Source organism: Bufo bufo, chromosome 9 (assembly GCF_905171765.1).
Source record: "Bufo bufo chromosome 9, aBufBuf1.1, whole genome shotgun sequence".
Classification (NCBI taxonomy): Eukaryota; Metazoa; Chordata; class Amphibia; order Anura; family Bufonidae; genus Bufo; species Bufo bufo.
This window is the reverse complement of record NC_053397.1, coordinates 106979979-107000350: the sequence shown is the minus strand read 5'-3', so window position 1 is coordinate 107000350 and position 20372 is coordinate 106979979.

The window sequence follows — 20372 nt, the reverse complement described above, 5'->3', positions numbered from 1 at the left end:
AATGGGATATAACTAATACTGTTGGTCTTCTAGTATTGTTTTTTATTCACTTATTTTTAATAAATTTTTTAGCTGATGTACTATTGTGTTTTAATATTAAATATGTTTGCATCCACATGATTTTGAATGAGCGAGTGTCTGTCTACTTGGATCTAAATTATAACAGACACAGTGAGTCTTATTAGAACAGAGCACAGTATCCCTTGCGATCAACAGGAGAGCCAACTTGTTGTGCATTTTTCCATTTTATATACTTGGCACTACTGGGGAGGAATGGAGGAGCATTATATCCTGGCACGACGGGGTAACATTATATATATATATATACTGCCACTATGGGGGAGTATTATATTTTGGAACTTAAGGGCATTAGAGCCACTGGGAGCATTACAGTTATATTATTACTACTAGGGTACTGTAGGGGCAGTATTATTATTTGACGCAATATGGAGTGCATTGCTACTAATGGGGGCTATCTTGGGGAGTATTATCACTATTGGGGGCAATATTACTAATGAGGGCAGTCTGGTTGTATAGTATAGTGTTTGTGGACATGGGGGGAGCAAAGCAGGCACAGTATTAGGAGTAGCCTCAAGAGGTTCTCCAGGATTTTTTATATTGATGACCTATCCTCAGGATTGGTCATCAATATCAGATTGGTGGGGGTCCGAAACCCGGCACCCCCGATGATCAGCTGTACTGTATGAGTAGACAGCGTGTGATGTGCGCACATGCTGTCTCTCTTCCTGCTCTGCTGCTGTATGTCTATAGGACAGCAGCAGTGAACAGCATGCGTCATCTCCTCAAACAGCTGATCGGTGGGAGTGTCAGACTGTGTTTTTAGCACATTAGTCTAAAACTGGCCCTGGCACTTTCAGAGTTAATCCGTAAATGTGCCTCAGTATTAAAGGCAGGTTTCATATACCATTGTGTGCATTACTGTGCAGTCCACTGACATTCATAGTTAATCCATTATTTTAGTGATACAGTTAATGTGCCTCAGTATTAAAGGCAGGTATCATATATCGCCATGTGGATCACGTTCTAGTGCACTGACATTCAGTGTTAATCCATTATTTTAGTGATACAGTTACTGTGCCCCAGTATTAAAGGCAGGTGTCATATATTGCTGTGTGCATAATTGAGCAGTGCACCGCCATTTGTAGCTTAGCTGTAACATTACGTTGCATCCGTATTACAGGCAGGTGTAATTCATCGCTCTGTACATAAGGGTGCAGTGGAGCGAAATTTATCATAGTTAATACGTTCTGTTAGCTGTAGCATTACGTTACGTCCGTATTACGGGTAGGTAACATAAGTGTGCAATGGAGCGAAATTTATCATAGCTAATTCGTTCCGTCACCGATACAGTTGTTATACATTATGGCCAACAGACCATTGCCTGGGCCCTCCAAAGGAATGGGCGGTGGTAAAAATGTTGCTGGCACAAGTAGCAGCAGAAAAAAGGGGGGTGGTAGCAGCTGCAGCAACAGGCCAGAGCTGCCACTGTCATCCAGTGGTCGTGTTTTGACCAACAATCCAGTTGTACTGGAATGGTTGACTTGATCTTCAATATCATCTCAAGTGACAACAGATACAGACAGAAATCGGTGGGTTCCTCTGACACCACGTTTAGTTGTCATGGCCCAGGAACTGTTTCTATGCCCTCATCTGCCCGGAACCTGCCTCCTGCATTTGCTGCTCCTTCTTCTAGCCAAGTTATGATGGCCGCCGGCTCTGCTCCACTTTTCAGCTACGCTGAGCTGGAGATAGGAACCATGATTACAGATAACAGGAAAAACATTTTGTCTGTGCTGCGTCAGGGAGGGCTGACACATGCGCCCCGCATGGGGTACGTCTTCAATCTCACTGTCACCCGGTTCCCCAAGTCTTCTGCTATACTGCTGTTAAAATGTCCAGGAAATTGTGCATGCACTTCATCCACTCTTACAGTGCAAAACACCCCGTCCTTGAGCTACAAAGGCAAAATGCTTTTCCCCAACATTGCCTCATATGTGACTTTTCCACTCATTGGAACTCTGCGCTCCATATGTTAGACCGGCTTTACAAGCAGAGGAAGGTGGCCAACAATTTCTTAATGCTGGTCATCTCCTGGTGTAACTTCCATGTTACCCAGTGGCAGCTCAAGAGTGACACGTGCTGTTTGCTCACGCCCCTTGAGGAGGCCACTTTGTCAGTCGGCAAAACCACGGGATGAATGATGTCATTCTACTCCTTCACATCCTGGAGAGGATGCTGAGAAATATGATTAGTGAAGGGACAGAAGACATAGCGCCTACATCTCATGGCCACCTGAACCCTGAGGAGGATGGGAGGAGTACTCAGTGTAATACACTAACAGGCAATGCATTACAATACAGATGCATTGTAATGCATTGCAGAGGGGATCAGACCCCCAAAAGTAAAGTCCCAGAGTGGGACAGAAATCAAGTTTAAAACAAAGTCATAAAAAGAGTTTTTAATAGAAAATAATTGCATTTCAAGTAAAAAAAGAAAAAAAGACCCTTTCCTCTGATTTTATATAAAAAAAAAATAGAAAACAATACAAAAACCACATATATTAGGTATAGCCGTGTCCGTAACGACTGGCACTATAAATATATCACATAATCCATGATCCCAGTCTGATAAAAACCATAAAAAAATTAAAATAAAAACTGTACAAAAAAAGTCATTTTTGTGACCTTACATCACAAAAAGTGCAACACCAAGCGATCAAAAAGGCGTATCCCCCCCAACATGGTACCAACAAAACCATCACCTCACCCCACAAAAAAAGAGCCCCTATATAAGACAATCGCCCAAAAAATATAAAAAACTATAGCTCTCAGAACATGGAGACACTAAAACATCTTTTGGTTTGAAAAATGCAATTATTGTGTGAAAGTGAAATAAAAAAAAAAAGTATACATATTAGGTATCGCCACGTCTGTTACAACCAGCTCTATAGAAATATCACATTACTTAACTCCTCAGGTGAACACAGTAAAAAATAAAAATAGTGCAAAAAAAACCCATTTTTTGACACCAAGCGATCAAAAAGGTGTATGCCCCCCAATATAGTACCAATCAAACCATCACCTCATCTCGCAAAAAATGAGACCATACCTAAGACAAAAAAACGAAAAACTATGACTCTGAGACAATGGAGTGAAATAAATAAATAAAAAAGTAGATATGTTAGATTTTTCCGTGTCCGTAACAAATAGCTCTATAAAAATATCACATGACCTAACTCCTCAGGCGAACACCGTAAAAAATAAAAACAAAAGGCGTATCCCCCCAAAAATAGAACCAATCAACTCTCAATTCTGAACGGATCCAAACGTCTGCATTATAGGAGAGGATCCGTCTGTGCTGACACCAGACGGATCCTCTCTGAACGCTAGTGTGAAAGTAGCCTAAGAGTGTGGCAGCAGTAGAATAAAATGTACACTGCAATATATTAGACCACCCTATAATACTGAGTCTGACGCACAGTAAATCTATGTGTAAAATAACAGATCAACTAAGGATGTAGCAGCAGTTCAGCAAGATAAACGCGGCGATATATTACACCGCCCTTTAATACTTAGTCTGATACACAGTAAGTCTATGAGTAAAATAACTGATTAACTAAGAATGTGGCAGCAGTTAAACAATATTCACACACCGATATATTAGATTGTCCTTTAACCACTCCCAAATTTACCAAATATTTTAAACATTTGCAATTTTCTAAATTTAAATTTCTCTGCTTTTAAAACAGAAAGTGTTACCTCATAAAATATTTAGTACTGTAACGGGGCGCCGAAGGCGCATTCGGTCTCCCATCAGCTGCAGACCTGTTGCTTAGCTTTGGGAGCAAGGATCTGTGTTCGGCCTCGTTCCCAGGGCGACTTTGCTAGCTGGGAGGCTCCCTGCTCCTAGGTCTGCCATCGGTGCTTGACTTGTCTGTCTGTCGGTCATGTGACGCTGGCCACGTCACATGTACCTCACTCCCCACTATAAATACAGGCAACCTGCTAGCTACAGGTTGCCTGTGATAGTGGTCCATTGGTGCTTCCTTGTTACTTGGTTCTAGTCTGCGGCTGCTTGTTCTGATTGATCTCCTGACCTTGTGACCTCGGCTCGTTCTTTGACCTCGACTTTGTCTCATCCTTTGTACGTATTGCTCTCCTGGATTGACCTCAGCTCTGACTGTTGACTTTACATTTGCCCGCTTCATTTGTTCTCCCGCTTCTCCTGGTTCTGACACTTGGCTTGCTGACCTTCCGTATCTTTCCTCTGTCACTTACGTAACTAAGGGACTGTCGCCCAGTTACGCCCCGTCACCTAGGGCGGGTAGTGTAAGTAGGCAGGGACAGGGGTTGAGGGTGGAGTCAAAGTGCACCCTCTTTCCTTCCTCTCTGTTCCCTGACAGAATCACAGGCCTAAAAAGTTTTTTACTTTGGATCCCTTACAGAGCCTGACTGACCACGTGCAGAATCTGACCCATATAGTTCAGGAATTAGGGGAGAGATTATAGGCACAAGAGATTGCTCGTGAAGCTTTTTGGCATTTCAGGAAAGCTGTAAGCTTTATTTTTGCTTACGTCCCTATTCCTCTGGATCTGAGCAACAGAGGGTGGGGATCATTATTTCCTTATTACAGGGGGATCCCCAGGGCTGGGCATTCTTCTTGCCTTCCGATTCGCAATGTCTCAGATCCATTGACGCATTTTTTCAGGTGCTAGGTGTGTTATATGATGAACCTGACTGTGCCATGGTAGCAGAGACCCAGCTGAAATCCCGCAGACAGGGTGACCGTCCGGTTGAGGAATACTGTACCTTATTCCGTAGATGGTGCGTTCCCTCCGGGTGGAACGAACCGGCCCTCAAGAGTAAATTTAAGTCCGGTTTGTCTGACACCCTCAAGGATATGCTAGTGTGTTATCCACCCCCCCGAAACCTTAGAACAAACCATGACGTTTAGCCATTAGGCTAGACTGACGGGTTAGGGAACGACAGCGAGAACACCTTCTTGTTCCACAGATGGTTCCCAAGATGGAGATGGGTCCGGTGATAGCAAAATCTGAAGGCTTCTTTGATGAACCCATGCAGCTGGGCATGACCAGGAAGTAGCAGCGTCGTCGTCGTGGAGTGTGCTTCTACTGTGGCGGTGCCGATCAATGGGTCCGACAGTGCCCTAAGATCTCTTCTTCCGGAGGTCCACCCAAACCAGAGGGCTCAACAGACAAGGTACTCCCTGGGGTGGTAAGAAAAAAGCTGATGGTTCCTATTACTGTGTCTCTGGGGGGAATCAGGGGTTTCGGTGACGCCTTTATTGATTCCGGGTCAGCATCTAATTTTATTGACCGTAAATTCGTTATCCAAATAGGAATTCCGATTTTAGCCCTTCCTCACCCAGTGAACATTGTAGCCATTGATTCCACTCCCCTGGCGGGTGGTACGGTCAAATTTTGTACCCCGGAGATCTCTCTTTCGGTAGGGGTGTGCCACACTGAGATATGCTCATTCCTAATTCTTGAGAATCTACCCGTAATTGTAGTATTAGGTATGCCCTGGCTCCAATTACATAATCCGGTTATTAATTGGGCTACTGGTGAGATAGAAAGATGCGGTTCTAAGTGTAAGTCCTGTTTATCGGTCGTTTTAGCAGGGGTTCATACTGTATCCCAAACCCTTCCGCCATATATTAGAGATTATGCTGATGTGTTTTCATCATCCGAGCTGAAAGAATTACCACCCCATAGACCGTATGATTGTGCTATTGAATTAGTATCCGGGTCCCGATATCCCAAAGGAAGAATGTATAATCTATCTGGTCCCGAACGAAATTCAATGAGGGAATATATTAAAGAGAGTTTGAACAAGGGGCACAATAGGCCCTTGGTATCTCCAATGTGTGCGGGGTTCTTTTTTGTTAAGAAAAAGGACGGAGGACTCAGACCCTGTATTGATTACCGTGAATTAAATAAGATCACTGTTAAATATCAATATTCCCTCCCTTTAGTTGCCGACCTGTTCAATCAGGTTTTAGGAGCTGCCTGGTTTTCCAAACTCGACTTGAGGGGAGCCTACAATTTAATCCAAATTAAGGAGGGGGATGAATGGAAGATGGCATTTAATACTCCTGAGGGACATTTTAAATACCTAGTTATGCCTTTCGGGCTTAGTAATGCCCCAGCTGTCTTCCAAAATTGAACGACATTTTCAGGGGATTCATTGGGAAGTTTTTAATCGTCTATCTTGATGATATTCTGATTTTTTTATCCCACCTGGGACTCGCATGTGAGACATATAAAACTAGTACTAGACATTTTAAGAGTTAACCAATTATCAGTTAAACTTGAGAAATGCATTTTTGGAGTACAGGAGATTCTGTATCTTGGGTATGTCCTCACTCCTGATTCTTTCAAAATGGATGCTGGAAAGGTACGGGCAATCCAGGAGTGGGTGAGGCCATCATCCCTTAAAGCCTTACAGCGATTTTTGGGTTTTTCCAATTATTATCGTAAGTTTATAAAAAAAAATCCATTATAGCCAAACCGTTAACAGATCTTACCAAGAAAGGGGCGGATCTAGTCAATTGGTCTAAGGAAGCCATTGAAGCCTTCAAGAATCTTAAAAGAAGTTTTAGCAGTGCCCCAGTCTTAATTGAACCAAATCTGGAGGAACCTTTTATGGTGGAGGTTTAATGCCTCTGAGGATGGAGTAGGGGCAGTATTGTCCCAAGGACCTTCTAACTTCTCTAACCTCAGACCCTGTGCATTTTTCTCCAGAAAGTTTTCTCCTACAGAAAGGAATTATGATATTAAGAACCGTGAGTTGCTAGCTATTAAGTGGGCATTTGAGGAATGGAGACATTTTTTGGAGGGGGCGAAACATAGAATTATCGTTCTTACTGATCATAACAATTTGTCATTTCTTGAGTCCGCTAAGTGTCTAAACCCTAGTCAAGCCAGATAGGCATTATTCTTTAATCAATTAAATTTTTCCATTATTTACAGGCCAGGAAGTAAGAACATAAAGGCCGATGCCTTGTCAAGAGGTTTTTCTGCCTTTCAGTCTTCCGATACCCCTCTGGAACCCATCCTTCCAGCCAATATCATCATGGCATCAGTATCCTCTAATTTGGCCTCTGATATTGAATCAGCTCAACATCTAGCGCCTGCACATACACCTTCAGATAAGTTCTTCGTTCCCACGCATTTTCGGCTCCAGTTATTGGGTGAGTGTCATGATTCAGTTTTATGTGGTCACCCTGGCATGGAAGGCACTCGTGAGTTGGTTTCCAGATCATACTGGTGGCCTACTTTGTTAAGAGACGTCAATGCATACGTATCTGCTTGTGAAGTGTGCGCCAGATCCAAAACTCCTAGGACACGTCCTGCCGGAGAGTTACAACCACTACCCATTCCCAGTAAGCCCTGGTAGCATATTTCTATGGATTTTATTACTGACCTTCCGTCTTCTGAGGGTAAGTCAGTGGTTTGGGTAGTGGTTAACAGATTTAGTAAGAAGGCACATTTCATTCCTGTGAGTAAACTTCCTAGTGCTAAGAGTCTAGCTACTGTTTTTATTGATCACATTGTACGGCTTCACGGGATCCCGGAAAATATTGTTTCTGACAGAGGCGTTCAATTTGTTTCTAAATTCTGGAGAGCTTTCTGTTAGAGAATTGGGATTTCTTCAGCCTTTTCGTCTGCTTTTCACCCTGAGACTAATGGTCAGATGGAACGATTAAATCAGGCTCTTGAGCAATTTTTAAGATCCTACATCTCTGAAAATCAACATGTGTGGGTAAAATATCTTTCGCTGGCAGAATTTGCTATAAATAACCGTGTGAATTCTTCTACTGGGGTTTCCCCTTTCTTTTGTAACCTTGGAATCCATCCTCGATTTAACTCTAGCTCGTTGATACCTTCATCTAATCCTGAGGCTGATAGAGTAACTTCTGAACTGTGCACAGTTTGGGCACGGGTCCAAGTGAACCTGCAAAAAGCCCAAGAACAACAAAAACGGATGGCTAATAAGAAGCGTTCTAAGGGAGTTAATTTTGAGCTTGGTGACAGGGTCTGGTTGTCTACTCGGAATCTACCGCTGAAGGTGTCTTCTAGGAAACTGGCGCAACGGTTTGTTGGGCCGTATGAGATTATTGGCGTTATTAATCCTGTATCTTTCAGATTGAGATTGCCAGACTCATTTCGTGTTCATAATGTTTTCCATAAATCGTTGCTTAAGAAATATATTCCACGCATTGTTCCGTCGCAGTCAGCTACTCCTCTCATACAAATTGATGATAAAGAGGAGTTTGTAGTCTCCAGAATTGTGGATGTTAGAAAGGTCTGAAACTCCTGGCAGTACCTTGTCCACTGCAAGGGATATGGACCAGAGGAGAGGTCTTGGGTCCCAGCTACTGAGATCCACACCCGAGGCTCATCAAGAAGTTTCATGATGAGCATCCTGGGAGATTTGTACCCAAGGGCTTGGGTCCGGTGGCCCCTCGTAAAAGGGGGGGTACTGTAACGGGGCGCCGAAGGCGCACTCGGTCTCCCGTCAGCCGCAGACCTGCTGCTTAGCTTCGGGAGCGAGGATTTGTGTTCGGCCTCGTTCCCAGGGCGGCTTTGCTAGCTGGGAGGCTCCCTGCTCCTAGGTCTGCCTTGAGTGACTAGCTGATCACTCGGTGCTCGACTTGTCTGTCTGTCGGTCATGTGACGCTGGCCACGTCACATGTACCTCACTCCCCACTATAAATACAGGCAACCTGCTAGCTACAGGTTGCCTGTGATACTGGTCCATTGGTGCTTCCTTGTTCCTTGGTTCTAGTTTGTGGCTGCTTGTTCTGATTGACCTCCTGACCTTGTGACCTCGGCTTGTTCTTTGACCTCGACTTCGTCTCATCCTTTGTACGTATTGCTCTCCTGGATTGACCTCGGCTGTGACTGTTGACTTTACATTTGCCCGCTTCATTTGTTCTCCCACTTCTCTTGGTTCTGACCCTTGGCTTGTTGACCTTCCGTATCTTTCCTCTGTACACTTACGTAAGTAAGGGACCGTCGCCCAGTTATGCCCCGTCGCCTAGGGTGGGTAGTGTAAGTAGGCAGGCACAGGGGTTGAGGGTGGAGTCAGAGTGCACCCTCTTTCCTTCCTCTCTGTTCCCTGACAATTACTTAACATTCCCCATATGTCCACTTTATGTTGGCATCATTTTGGAAATGTCATTTTATTTTTTTAGGACGTTAGAAGGCTTAGAATTTTAGAAGCAATTCCTAAACTCACTTTTTAAGGACCAGTTAAGGTCTGAAGTCACTTTGTGGGGCCTACATAGTGGATGCCTCCATAATTGACCCCATTGTAGAAACTACACCCCTCAAGTTACTTAAAACTGATTTTACAAACTTTGTTAACCCTTTAGGTGTTCCACAAGAATTAAAGGAAAATGGAGATCAAATTTTTAAATTTCACTTTTTTGGCAGATTTTCCATTTTAATCAAATTTTTTCTTTAACACATCGAGGGTTAACAGCCAAACAAAATTCAATATTTTTTACCCAGATTCTGCGGTTTACAGAAACACCCCAAATGTGGTCATAAACTGCTGTATGGGCACATGGCAGGGTGCAGAAGAAAAGGAGCGCCACATGGTTTTTAGATGCCATGTCCCATTTGAAGCCCCCCTGATGCACCCTTACAGTAGAAACTCCCTAGAAGTGACCCCATTTTGAAAACTAGGGAATAAGGTGCCAGTTTTAATGGTACTAGTTTTGGATACATATGATTTTTTGATCATTCATTATAACACTTTATGGGGCAAGGTGACCAAAAAATTGGTTGTTTTAGCACAGTTTTTATTTATTTATTTTTACAGAGTTTACCTGAGGGGTTCGGTCAAGTGACATTTTTATAGAGCAGATCGTTACGGATGTGGCGATACCTAATATGTATACTTTTTCTTATTTATTTAAGTTTTACACAATAATAGATTTTTGAACCCAACTAATGATGTTTTAGGGTCTCCGTGTTCTGAGAGCTATATTTTTTTTATTTTTTTTGAGATTTTCTTATGTAGAGGCTCATTTTTTGCGGGATGAGGTGCCGGTTTTATTGGTACCATTTTGTGGGACATACGCCTTTTTAATCACTTGGTGTTGCACTTTTTGTGATGTAAGGTGACAAAAGTAGCTTTTTCTGACAGTTTTTATTTATTTTTTACGGTGTTTATCGGACTGGGTCGATCATGTGTTATATATTTATAGAGCTGACCATCAGGGATGTGGCAATACCAAATATGTCTATTTTATGATTTTTTTGCTATTTTTTCTATTTTTTTCTATTCCTTACTCGGGGAATTTTTTTTTTGTACATGTGAAACTTTTTTTTTTTTTTTTACACTTAATTTATTTATTTTTTACACTTTTACACCGGGTTTTTAGTCTATGGGCGGACGGGAGGTGGTAAATACTGAGGCACAGTAAGGCCTCTTTCACACTACCTTATGGCTATTTCAGTGTTTTGCGGTCCGTCTTTCACAGATCCGTTGTTCCGTTTTTTTGTTTCCGTTGTGTTTCAGTCCCGTTTTTCCGTATGGCATATACAGTATACAGTAATTACATAGAACAAATTTGACTCGGCATAACATTTTCAATAGATGGTTCCGCAAAAAACGGAACGGATACAGAAGACATACGGATGCATTTCCGTATGCATTCCGTTTTTTTTGCGGATCCATTGACTTGAATGGAGCCACAGAACGTGATTTGCGGCCAAATATAGGAAATGTTCTATCTTTGCACGGAACGGAGATACGGAAACACGGAAACGGAATGCATACAGAGTACATTCCGTTTTTGTTGCGGACCCATTGAAATGAATGGTTCCGTATACGGACTGTATACGGAACACAAAAAACGCCTCGCGAAACGGAAAAAAAAACAGTAGTGTGAAAGAAGCCTAAGTCTATGTATATAATAACAGATTAACTATAAATGTGGCAGCAGTTGAAAAAGATGCATGCAGCGATTACACTCAAACTGCAGTCTCCCTACAGTACCAAAAACTCTCCATAAAATCTCCCTGCACTCTCCCTCTCCAATATTATTTTTTTAAACAGTTTTCAGCAACACTGTCCCTAGAGCAGGAATACTTGTCACTTCTCTCCCTAAGCACAGCTCACAGTGAAATGGCAGAGACTGCACTGGATGAGGCTTTTATAGGGCTGTGACATCACAGGAAATGGCTATCTGCGGATTAGCTGACTACACAACATTATGTGTGATCTTGCATTCCCGGACTTCTTCACTTTGTAACATGTGCAGCCGCCATTTTAGAAAAAAATTATGTTTTACCACAAAGTACAAGGAAATTTGTCTTAAAGATGAGATCGAATTCCACTTCGGATGCTTCGATTCGCTGAACACTAGTGCCGAGTGTCTGTACTGATGCGGGTTACAGTGTGGGTTTTGCAGTTTAAGGCATAGCCATTAACAATGAACACCAAATAAACAATTCTGTTCAAATCTGTTCTGATCCCACTACAGCTTGAATTACCACCAGTACTCGGCCACAAGGCAACCGCGTACGTATAGCATCATGGCCGTCCCGTGTAGCCGTACCCTAAGGCTTTGGCCACTTTCACACTGTCAGTATTTTTCATCAGCATTTGGCCTCATGCACACGACTGTGGTGTGTTTTGCGGTCCGCAAAACACAGATCCACAAAACACAAATGGCGTCCGTGCGCATTCCGCAATTTGCGGAATGGCACGGACAGCCTTTAATATAACTGCCGGACAAGAATAGGACATGTTATATTTTTTTTGCTGGGCCATGGAACGGAGCAATGGATGCGGACAGCACACGGAGTGCTGTCCGCATCTTTTGCGGCCCCATTGAAGTGAATGGGTCCGCATCCGAGCCTCCAAAACTACGGCTGAGATGCGGACCAAAACAACGGCCGTGTGCATGAGGCCTTTATAAGCTAAAGCTTTCTGAAAGGATATTCCTGTCTATGCCATTATTAAGAAGCTGAGCCGGCTATGCAATGTATGTAGCAAAACTACTACGGTATTTATGCACAAACCTAGTATGGCTAGATCCACCTTTGCAACCAAAATTTTTTGTATTGTTCCAAAGAATAAAAATCAAGCAGATATTCCTAAAAACCTCCTACCACTTTCTGTCTACAACTTCTGTGCACACCTTTATGTCGCTATGACAACGGAAAGGGTTAAGAAGTTTGATGCTGTCCACTCCATTCCCTCTGCCCTCTCTCCTTGGTAACCTACAAACAGTAAAAATGTAGATAAATTAGAGTAATATCATGAAGACATATTTCATTCCTGAAGTCTACACCATAGCTGTAAATAAATCATTGAGAATCTTTTGATAGTTGAACTCCTATGATCTCATTTACAGCTTGAGCAATTTTTTAGTCTAGGATGATGCAGCAGTGAGTAAAATGTCTGGAGAATATTTATTCTGAAAATATTTGTTCACCTTTACCGAGCATGCTATTCAACATAGAGAATGTCTTAAGCCTTCTCCTAATCTACATGTTAAGGGGAATGTGTCACCAAAATTTTATTTTTTCTCTCAGTTTTTTTTTCTGATTTTAGATTTTTTTTATCCTATTTCCTGAAAACGATTATGGGGTGACTATCTTGCCTGAGCTGTTCATAACAGCATTTAGAAAACATTAAGGAAATTGCTTTATGGCAGCCACATGGTTCATAGACACAATGGTCAGGAGGGGACCTCATTGACTTCTATGGGAGAGTTTTCTGTTCATGCTCTGCGACCTGTGCAGAGGTCATTGTCCAAGGAAAGAATAGAATGGTGGATCCCATCTTATCTGTCATTCTAATCCTACCTGTAATAATGTCACCTCTGTGTATAGATAAGCAGATCATTAAATGTGATCTGTTTAGACCAAGAAGTGGCATCTAGTATTAGGCTTAGAGGTCAGTGGGAAAACTGCAGGGTTTTATGTTTTTTGTTTAAATATAGATATTGACATGGAAAATTTTAAATAACCACCCAAAATTATTTTTAAATATGTTAAACATAAAATGTGATTTAAACAATAGGTCAAGTTCTTATGACCCATTTCCTTTGAGGCCACTTCACACGGTTGGTATTTTGTCAGTATTTTGCATTACAATTTGTTCAGTATTTATAAGCAAAAACAGGAGTAGAACCTATGGACAGAAGGTATAATAAAAATGTTAGTGGCTCTTCTGTGTTTTAGATCCGATCTTGGTACTTTTGTCTTTAATTATATCACTTAAAAAAAATTCTGTTTGTTAATATCAGCTCCTTATCTGACAGTGTTTCATGGACCACAAGCAAATGAGAGAAAATCAGAAAAACAAATACCACATTAAAATAAAGGCATATTTATAATATACAGTCTTTTCAAAGCAATTTATCTGCAAGAGCATTAATTAGGTGTCACGGAAGGGGAGAGCGTGCACAGCCTTGAGCTCAACCCACACCTCTGTCCCTGCCTACTTGCATGGTCCGCCCTAGGCGACGGTGTATAACTGGACGACGTTCCGTAAACTGAGTACGTGCTGGGCCTTAAAGGGAACAATAAAACTGGAGAAAATAATAAACAAAGTGACAGGCAGGCATGGAGGGGTAAGTACACAAACAATGCAAATATAAGCAGAGGTCAAAATACAGGACGAAAGATACATATAAAAGAGTAACCAAGGTCAAAACAAGCCGAGGTCAGTACTAGGAGGTCACATCAGTACAAAGGAATAACCAAATCATAACAAACACAAGCCAAAGTCCGAATGCCATGAGGTCACGACAATTCAGAGGAAACAGCAGAAGCGGGGGTTACAGTCCTCCCCCCTTCTACGAGGGGCCACCGGACCCAAAGTTATAGGGTTGGGTTTCACCGGATGAGCCAGATGAAACCTTTTTTTACCAGTCTGACAGAATGTAACTTACTCATCGGCACCCAAGACCTCTCTTCTGGCCCAAAACCCTTCCAATGCACCAGATACTGGAAAGCTGGACCTTTATAACATCAATAATCCTTAAGACCTCAAATTCACTTTCTCCGGCAACCTCCACTGGAGGCGGGGGTTCCTGTGAAGGAACGACAGGTGACACATACTTTTTTAGTAAAGACTTGTGAAACACATTGTGGATGCAACAGGAGTCAGGTAGTTTTAGTTTAAAAGATACAGGGTTAATAGCCTTAATAATCTCGTAAGGACCAATAAATCGTGGAGCAAACTTATTAGATGGTACTTTAATAGACAGATTTTTGGTAGATAGCCATACATTGTCACCCACCACCAAATCCACCCCATGAGAGCGTCTTTTATCAGCCTTGATTTTCTGGATCTCCTGGGCTTTCTTCAGGTTCGACTGAGCCTGGGCTGAGACTGTGCACCGTTCTCTAACCAATTTATCTTCTTCCGGAACTTGTGAAGAGGACGGCGACAGTGAATTAAATCGTGGATGGAAGCCAAGATTACAGAAAAAGGGCCATACTCCAGTGGATGAGGTCACCCGGTTATTAATAGCAAACTCAGCCAAGGGTAGATGCGGCACCAACAACTGTTGGTTGTCAGCAATATAACATCTCAAAAACTATTCCAACGACTGATTCAACTGTTCGGTTTGACCATTAGTTTCAGGGTAAAAAGCAGAAGAAAAAGACAAAGCAATATCACATTTATGACAAAAGGTTCTCCAAAACCTAGAAACAAACTGAACGCCTCTATCGGAGACAACATTTTCTGGAATCCCGTGCAGATGTACCACATGATCCACAAACAGGGAAGCCAGAGTCTTAGCATTAGGGAGCTTAGCCAATGGGACGAAATGCACCATCTTACTAAATCTATTGACCACTACCCATACCACTGACTTACCCTCAGAGGGAGGAAAGTCAGTAATAAAATCCATGGAAATATGCGACCATGGTCTACTAGGAATGGGTAATGGTCGGAACTCACCAGCCGGGCGAGTTCTGGGAGTTTTGGCTCTAGCACACACCTCACATGAAGACACATACCTGGAAATGAGTTCCATGGTGGCATTAACACTGGGATGTCCACACAATACTGAATTATGGCACTCACCCATAAGCCAGACGCGTAAGTGACCTGGAAAAAACAACTTATCATTGGAGGACTGTACTGGAAATCAATTCTGGAGGAGTGTCTGGAGGTTGAAAGGCATGAAAATTTCGGGACAAGGTGTCAGCTTTTACATTTTTACTTCCTGGCCTGAAAGTAATAGAAAAATAAAAACGAGTAAAGACCAGCACCCATCTTGCTTGTCTGGGATTTAAACGTTTAGCGTATTCTAAAAACAATAGATTTTTATGATCCGTAAGAACAGTGATGCAATGCAGAGCCCCCTCCCAAAAATGTTGCCACTCCTCAAAAGCCCATTTAATAGCGAGCAGCTCTCGATTCCCGATGTCGTAATTTCTCTTGGTAGGGGAGAACTTCCGAGAGAAAAACGCACATGGCCTTAGGTTCGTAGGTTTAGATGACCCCTGAGAGAGAACTGCCCCTACTCTGTCCTCCGATGCATCTACCTCGACCATAAAAGTTTTTTCTTGATCCGGCTGAATCAGGACCGGGGCGTTGCTGAAACACCTCTTGAGGGTTTCGAAGGCTTCTATAGCCTCAGATGGCCAATCAACAAGATCTGCCCCCTTAGGTCAGTAAGAGGTTTAGCGATTACCGAGAATTTTTTTATAAATTTTCTGTAATAATTAGCAAACCCCAGGAAGCGTTGTAACTCTTTAAGGAAAGAAGGTCTCATCCACTCATGAATGGCTTGTACTTTCCCCGGATCCATCTTGAAAGATTGAGGGGTAAGTATATAACCCAAAAACAATGCTTCCTGTACCCAAAAAATACATTTTGCTTTCTTAGCAAATAATTGATTCTCCCTAAGGACTTCCAGCACTTGTCTGATATGGATGACATGGGATTCCAGATGAGAAGGTGAGAAGATCAGGATATCACCCAGGTACACAATCATAAATTTGCCAATAAACTGCCTGAAAAGGTCATTAACGAAATTTGGAAATGCCGCCGGCGCATTAGAGACCAAATGGCATGACTAAATATTCAAAGTGACCCTCAGGAGTGTTAAAGGATGTCTTCCACTCATCTCCTTCCCTAATATGAATTAAGTTGTAAGCTCCTCTTAAATCCAGCTTAGAAAACCAACAAGCCCCAAGCACTTGATTGAACAAGTCTGCAATCAACGGTAAGGAATATTGATTCTTAACAGTGATTTTGTTTAATTCCCTATATTCGATACAGGGTCTCAAAACTCCATCCTTTTTCTCCACAAAAAAAAACCCTGCCCCTTGGGTGACACCGAGGGTCTGATATGACCTTTGATCAAACTTTCCTTGAGATACTCCTTCATAGAAATCCGCTCCGGACCGGAGAGATTATAAATATGGCCTTTAGGAAATTTAGACCCTGCAACGATATCAATAGCACAATCATAATGTCACGACCATGGTTATGGTCGTGACTTCTGGATCCGCATGCAGTTGCCTGCGGTTTGGTTTTATTGTCAACCACATGGTGAGGGCTGCTGGTATGTTGCCTCACATGTGGTTGCCGCTGGCAACATGTTTGTACTTGGCAGTATAGCAGCCTGTGCTGTTGCTAGGCAGCTTGCTGTCAAGTGCATGCGGTTACACCTGGTTCGGTGTGTGTGTGTATGTCTGCACTTTCTATGTCTGGTGTGCACAAGGTTTATGTATGTGTGCACTGTGACACTTCCCTTCACTTGTGGCTGCCTTTGGCAACGTGTGGTATTGTGTACATGTTGTGGCAGTCTCTCGGCCTTCTGGCTGACTCCCAGGATATGGTTGCCACGCATGTCGTTGCCTGCGGTAACAGCTGCAGTGTAATTGTTTATTGTACACTCCCCTTTATGTGGCTTTTCCCTTGCCTGGTGTAGGAAGGGTTAACTCCCTTCTAAGGCTGGGTTCACACTTGAGCGTTTTACAGCGCGTTCAAACGCGCTGTAAAACGCTCAACACATGAAAACCAATGCTTCCCTATGGCCCTGGTTCTCACTTGAGCGTTTTACAGCGCTGAAAAACGCGCTGTAAAACGCCCTACGCTCAAACAAGTACTTGAGCTTCTTTGGGGCGTTTTGACGCGCGTTTGTGGCCATAGGACATTGCAGTCAATCACACAAACGCGCGTCAAACGCGTGTTTACTATTGCAAAAACCGCTCGTCAAAAACGCGCGTTAAACGCGCATATCAAAGACGCTCAGGTCTGAACCCAGCCTTAGTGTGTGAACACTGGTTGTGTGTGTGGGTGTGGCCACTTGGGGCTATTTAGCTCCTGCTGGATGCCAGACTCTGAGGGGTACTTCAGCCATGGTTAGCTGATGTCATCCTCCTGGTTTATACCATCTGCCAGTGAGGGCCACCCTTGTGGTCATAAACTTTATGTCTGATGTTTGAAGATGTCTTTATGGTCTATCGGTTTATTGCAGCTATGGATCTGGGTTCCTGTGTGTTTAGGTGTTTGTGCTGTGTCCATTTATGTTTGGTGTGGACATCAGCTTGTGAGCACGGGATCCAGTCAGTGTGTCTGTGGCAGGTAGGTGTGGAAGTTGTTTCATTCACCTGCCATATCTATATGCTGTATCTGTTCCTCATTTCTTGCAGCTCTGCCTGTGAGACTCCTGTTCCTCCGTATCTAGGAGGAACAGGTCGTCTTACCCTGCTCCTAGTTCAGGGCCACCCTGAGGGCTAATAGGGACCCCAGGTTCCGGAGTATGAGCCCTCCTACCATTAGGGTCGGCTCATACAGCTAGGAGTCAGGGTCAGAGTTAGGGACGCTGTAGGAGGTGACCTGCTCCCTGATCCTGTGTTCCTGGCAGTGCAGCGACCAAACATCTTCCGTCATCGCACGGCTGAGGGTTTCCCCCATCCTCAGCCGTGACAGTATGACCACAATGGCTCCTTACGTGGCTAACCTTCGGAAGAGGGTGCAGCATGCATCGCCATATGTTTGTGGGGTGCATGCGCGTTCTCCGGAGGGAGAGCGTTTTGGGGATCACCGTTAACAGCGCGGTTGGTGGCTTTTTCCCCGCCACCTTACCTGCCGTGTCCGTGTTGGTGATCCCTCATCCCTTGCACAGAACGTCCTCGAGTGCCGGAGCATTTTTTGATCATCTATTTACCACTGGACTGGCTTGAGTCCGCCCCGTGCACCGCTATATAGGATCGGAAGGTGAGCTGGCTGTAACCTCTTTCTATATATACTACCACAAGTGCTCGTGCTCACCTGATCCTAAGTGATTATTATACACATTTCAATTGGACGTATATTATTTATCCTGTATTCAAAAACAGCACAGTGTGAACACCGACCCACTATCCCCTGAGCCAAACATGGCTTTTGCTGCATGTACAGACCGTAAGTCCAAAGCGGACAAAGTCTTCTCAACCTGTGAACTACCATTGAATGATGAAAGTGGTATGAAATTCCAATTGCAAGAACTGGAAAGACTTTTAACTCATGAGATTAAAGTTTGGTGGGATCACACGACCCTGATAAAATACGTGGAAAAAGAAATGATACCACGAGGTCTGAGACTAAAAAAGATCCCAACCACAATTTTCTCGGATTCATTTGTGTTAAATTGGAATAAAACACTCAGCGATTGCTCACTGCAGCTGATGTCCTTAATTATAGAGCATGAAGCAGAGAGACTCATTCACATACAAAAGGAAATGGATATATGTAGAGAAACTCTTGAAAAATACAAAACATGTGGAGATTTCGTTAAAAAAGAAGAAGAAATTATGATATCTATTAAGGAAATGGAAGATAATATAATGGAGATGAAGCATCGCAAATTTCAGAGGGATCTCTATGATTATGGTCACAACCAAGTATATGAGTGGGGAAGAAGGGAAAATCCGCATAGTACTCCCAGATCCATTTTAAAAAAGAAATACACCAACAATAAGAAATATACTAAAAGCAAAAAAACCTCCATTAAACAGGACTTACCCCGAAGGGTTAGTTTCAGCAATTCTGAACTTGAAACCTCTGAATCCTGTGAATCTACAGGTGAAGATTCAAATAACGAATCACGGATCCACGAATCTCACCAACCCAAATTATCCTACTATCAAAAAAATAGAAATAATAGGGACAAATTGGAACAACCAAAAAACGGCGCAGGAGGGGGGGCCGTAAACACAAAAATACCCCACCAGATGTCAACCCGCCTGCAGAAAAAATGAATGCTGGACTTTTAGAGAGTAGTACAACGTTAGATGTAATAAATCTGTCCAGTCAGGAATTAACCCCTGACCAAAAAAATGTACTCTCCTTGGGCTTAAACTTTGTACCTAACAACAATTTTGATCCCTTTACTACGATCTTACAGGTGAATCGATTCATCAGGAACCTTACATTACGAAGGTGCTTTTCTGAGGCCCCCCCTCCGCATGAAGACTCAAGGACAAATGAGGACAAACTGACAGATGATAATATATACACCGATCTGTCTTTTAAAGAACAACAGTCCTTACTTTGTCTTGTGGATCTTCATGGGGAGGGGCGAGAGCCACATGATCAGAACAAACAGCATAGTTTCAAGACCACCAATAAAAACTACTACCCCCTGAAATTCCGTACTGCCAGTATGGATATATTCCAGGAGGTGATAGAAAAAGAATTGTTGAAGATCCAGGACTCGATCCCTCTGGCCAAAAAACATAATCTAAATATGCTGCAAAAAACTGCCTTAAAACAACTAGAAGATAACAAAAATCTGATAATAAAAATGGCAGATAAGGGAGGATCTGTGGTGGTGCTTGACAAGTCATGTTATCACTCACTGATGTTGGAGTTATTGTCTGACATCACCACATATCATATTTTAAAACTAAACCCTCTCACAGCATACAAAAAGGAATTAATTTTCATTCTAAACAAGGGCCTGGATCAAGGACACATAACCAAAAAACAATTTGACTTTTTGAATGTAGAACATCCTGTCACTCCCATAATCCATGCCCTTCCTAAGATGCATAAGGGGCTCAACCCCCCTCCTCTACGACCTATAGTGTCGGGCATTGGTTCACTGACGGAGAAATTGGGGGAATGGCTGGATTCAGTGCTGCAACCCTTAGCGAAAAGATCACCTGGATACATTAGGGATACAAATAGTGTACTCAGATATATGTATGATTTTATTTGGTCCACAGAATATACATGGTTGACTTTGGATGTTGTAGCACTGTATCCTTCCATTCCCCATTCATATGCTCTCCTGGCCCTAGAATATAGCCTGTATAAATATAGTGGCTACTCTGACGTCTTCATTGATTA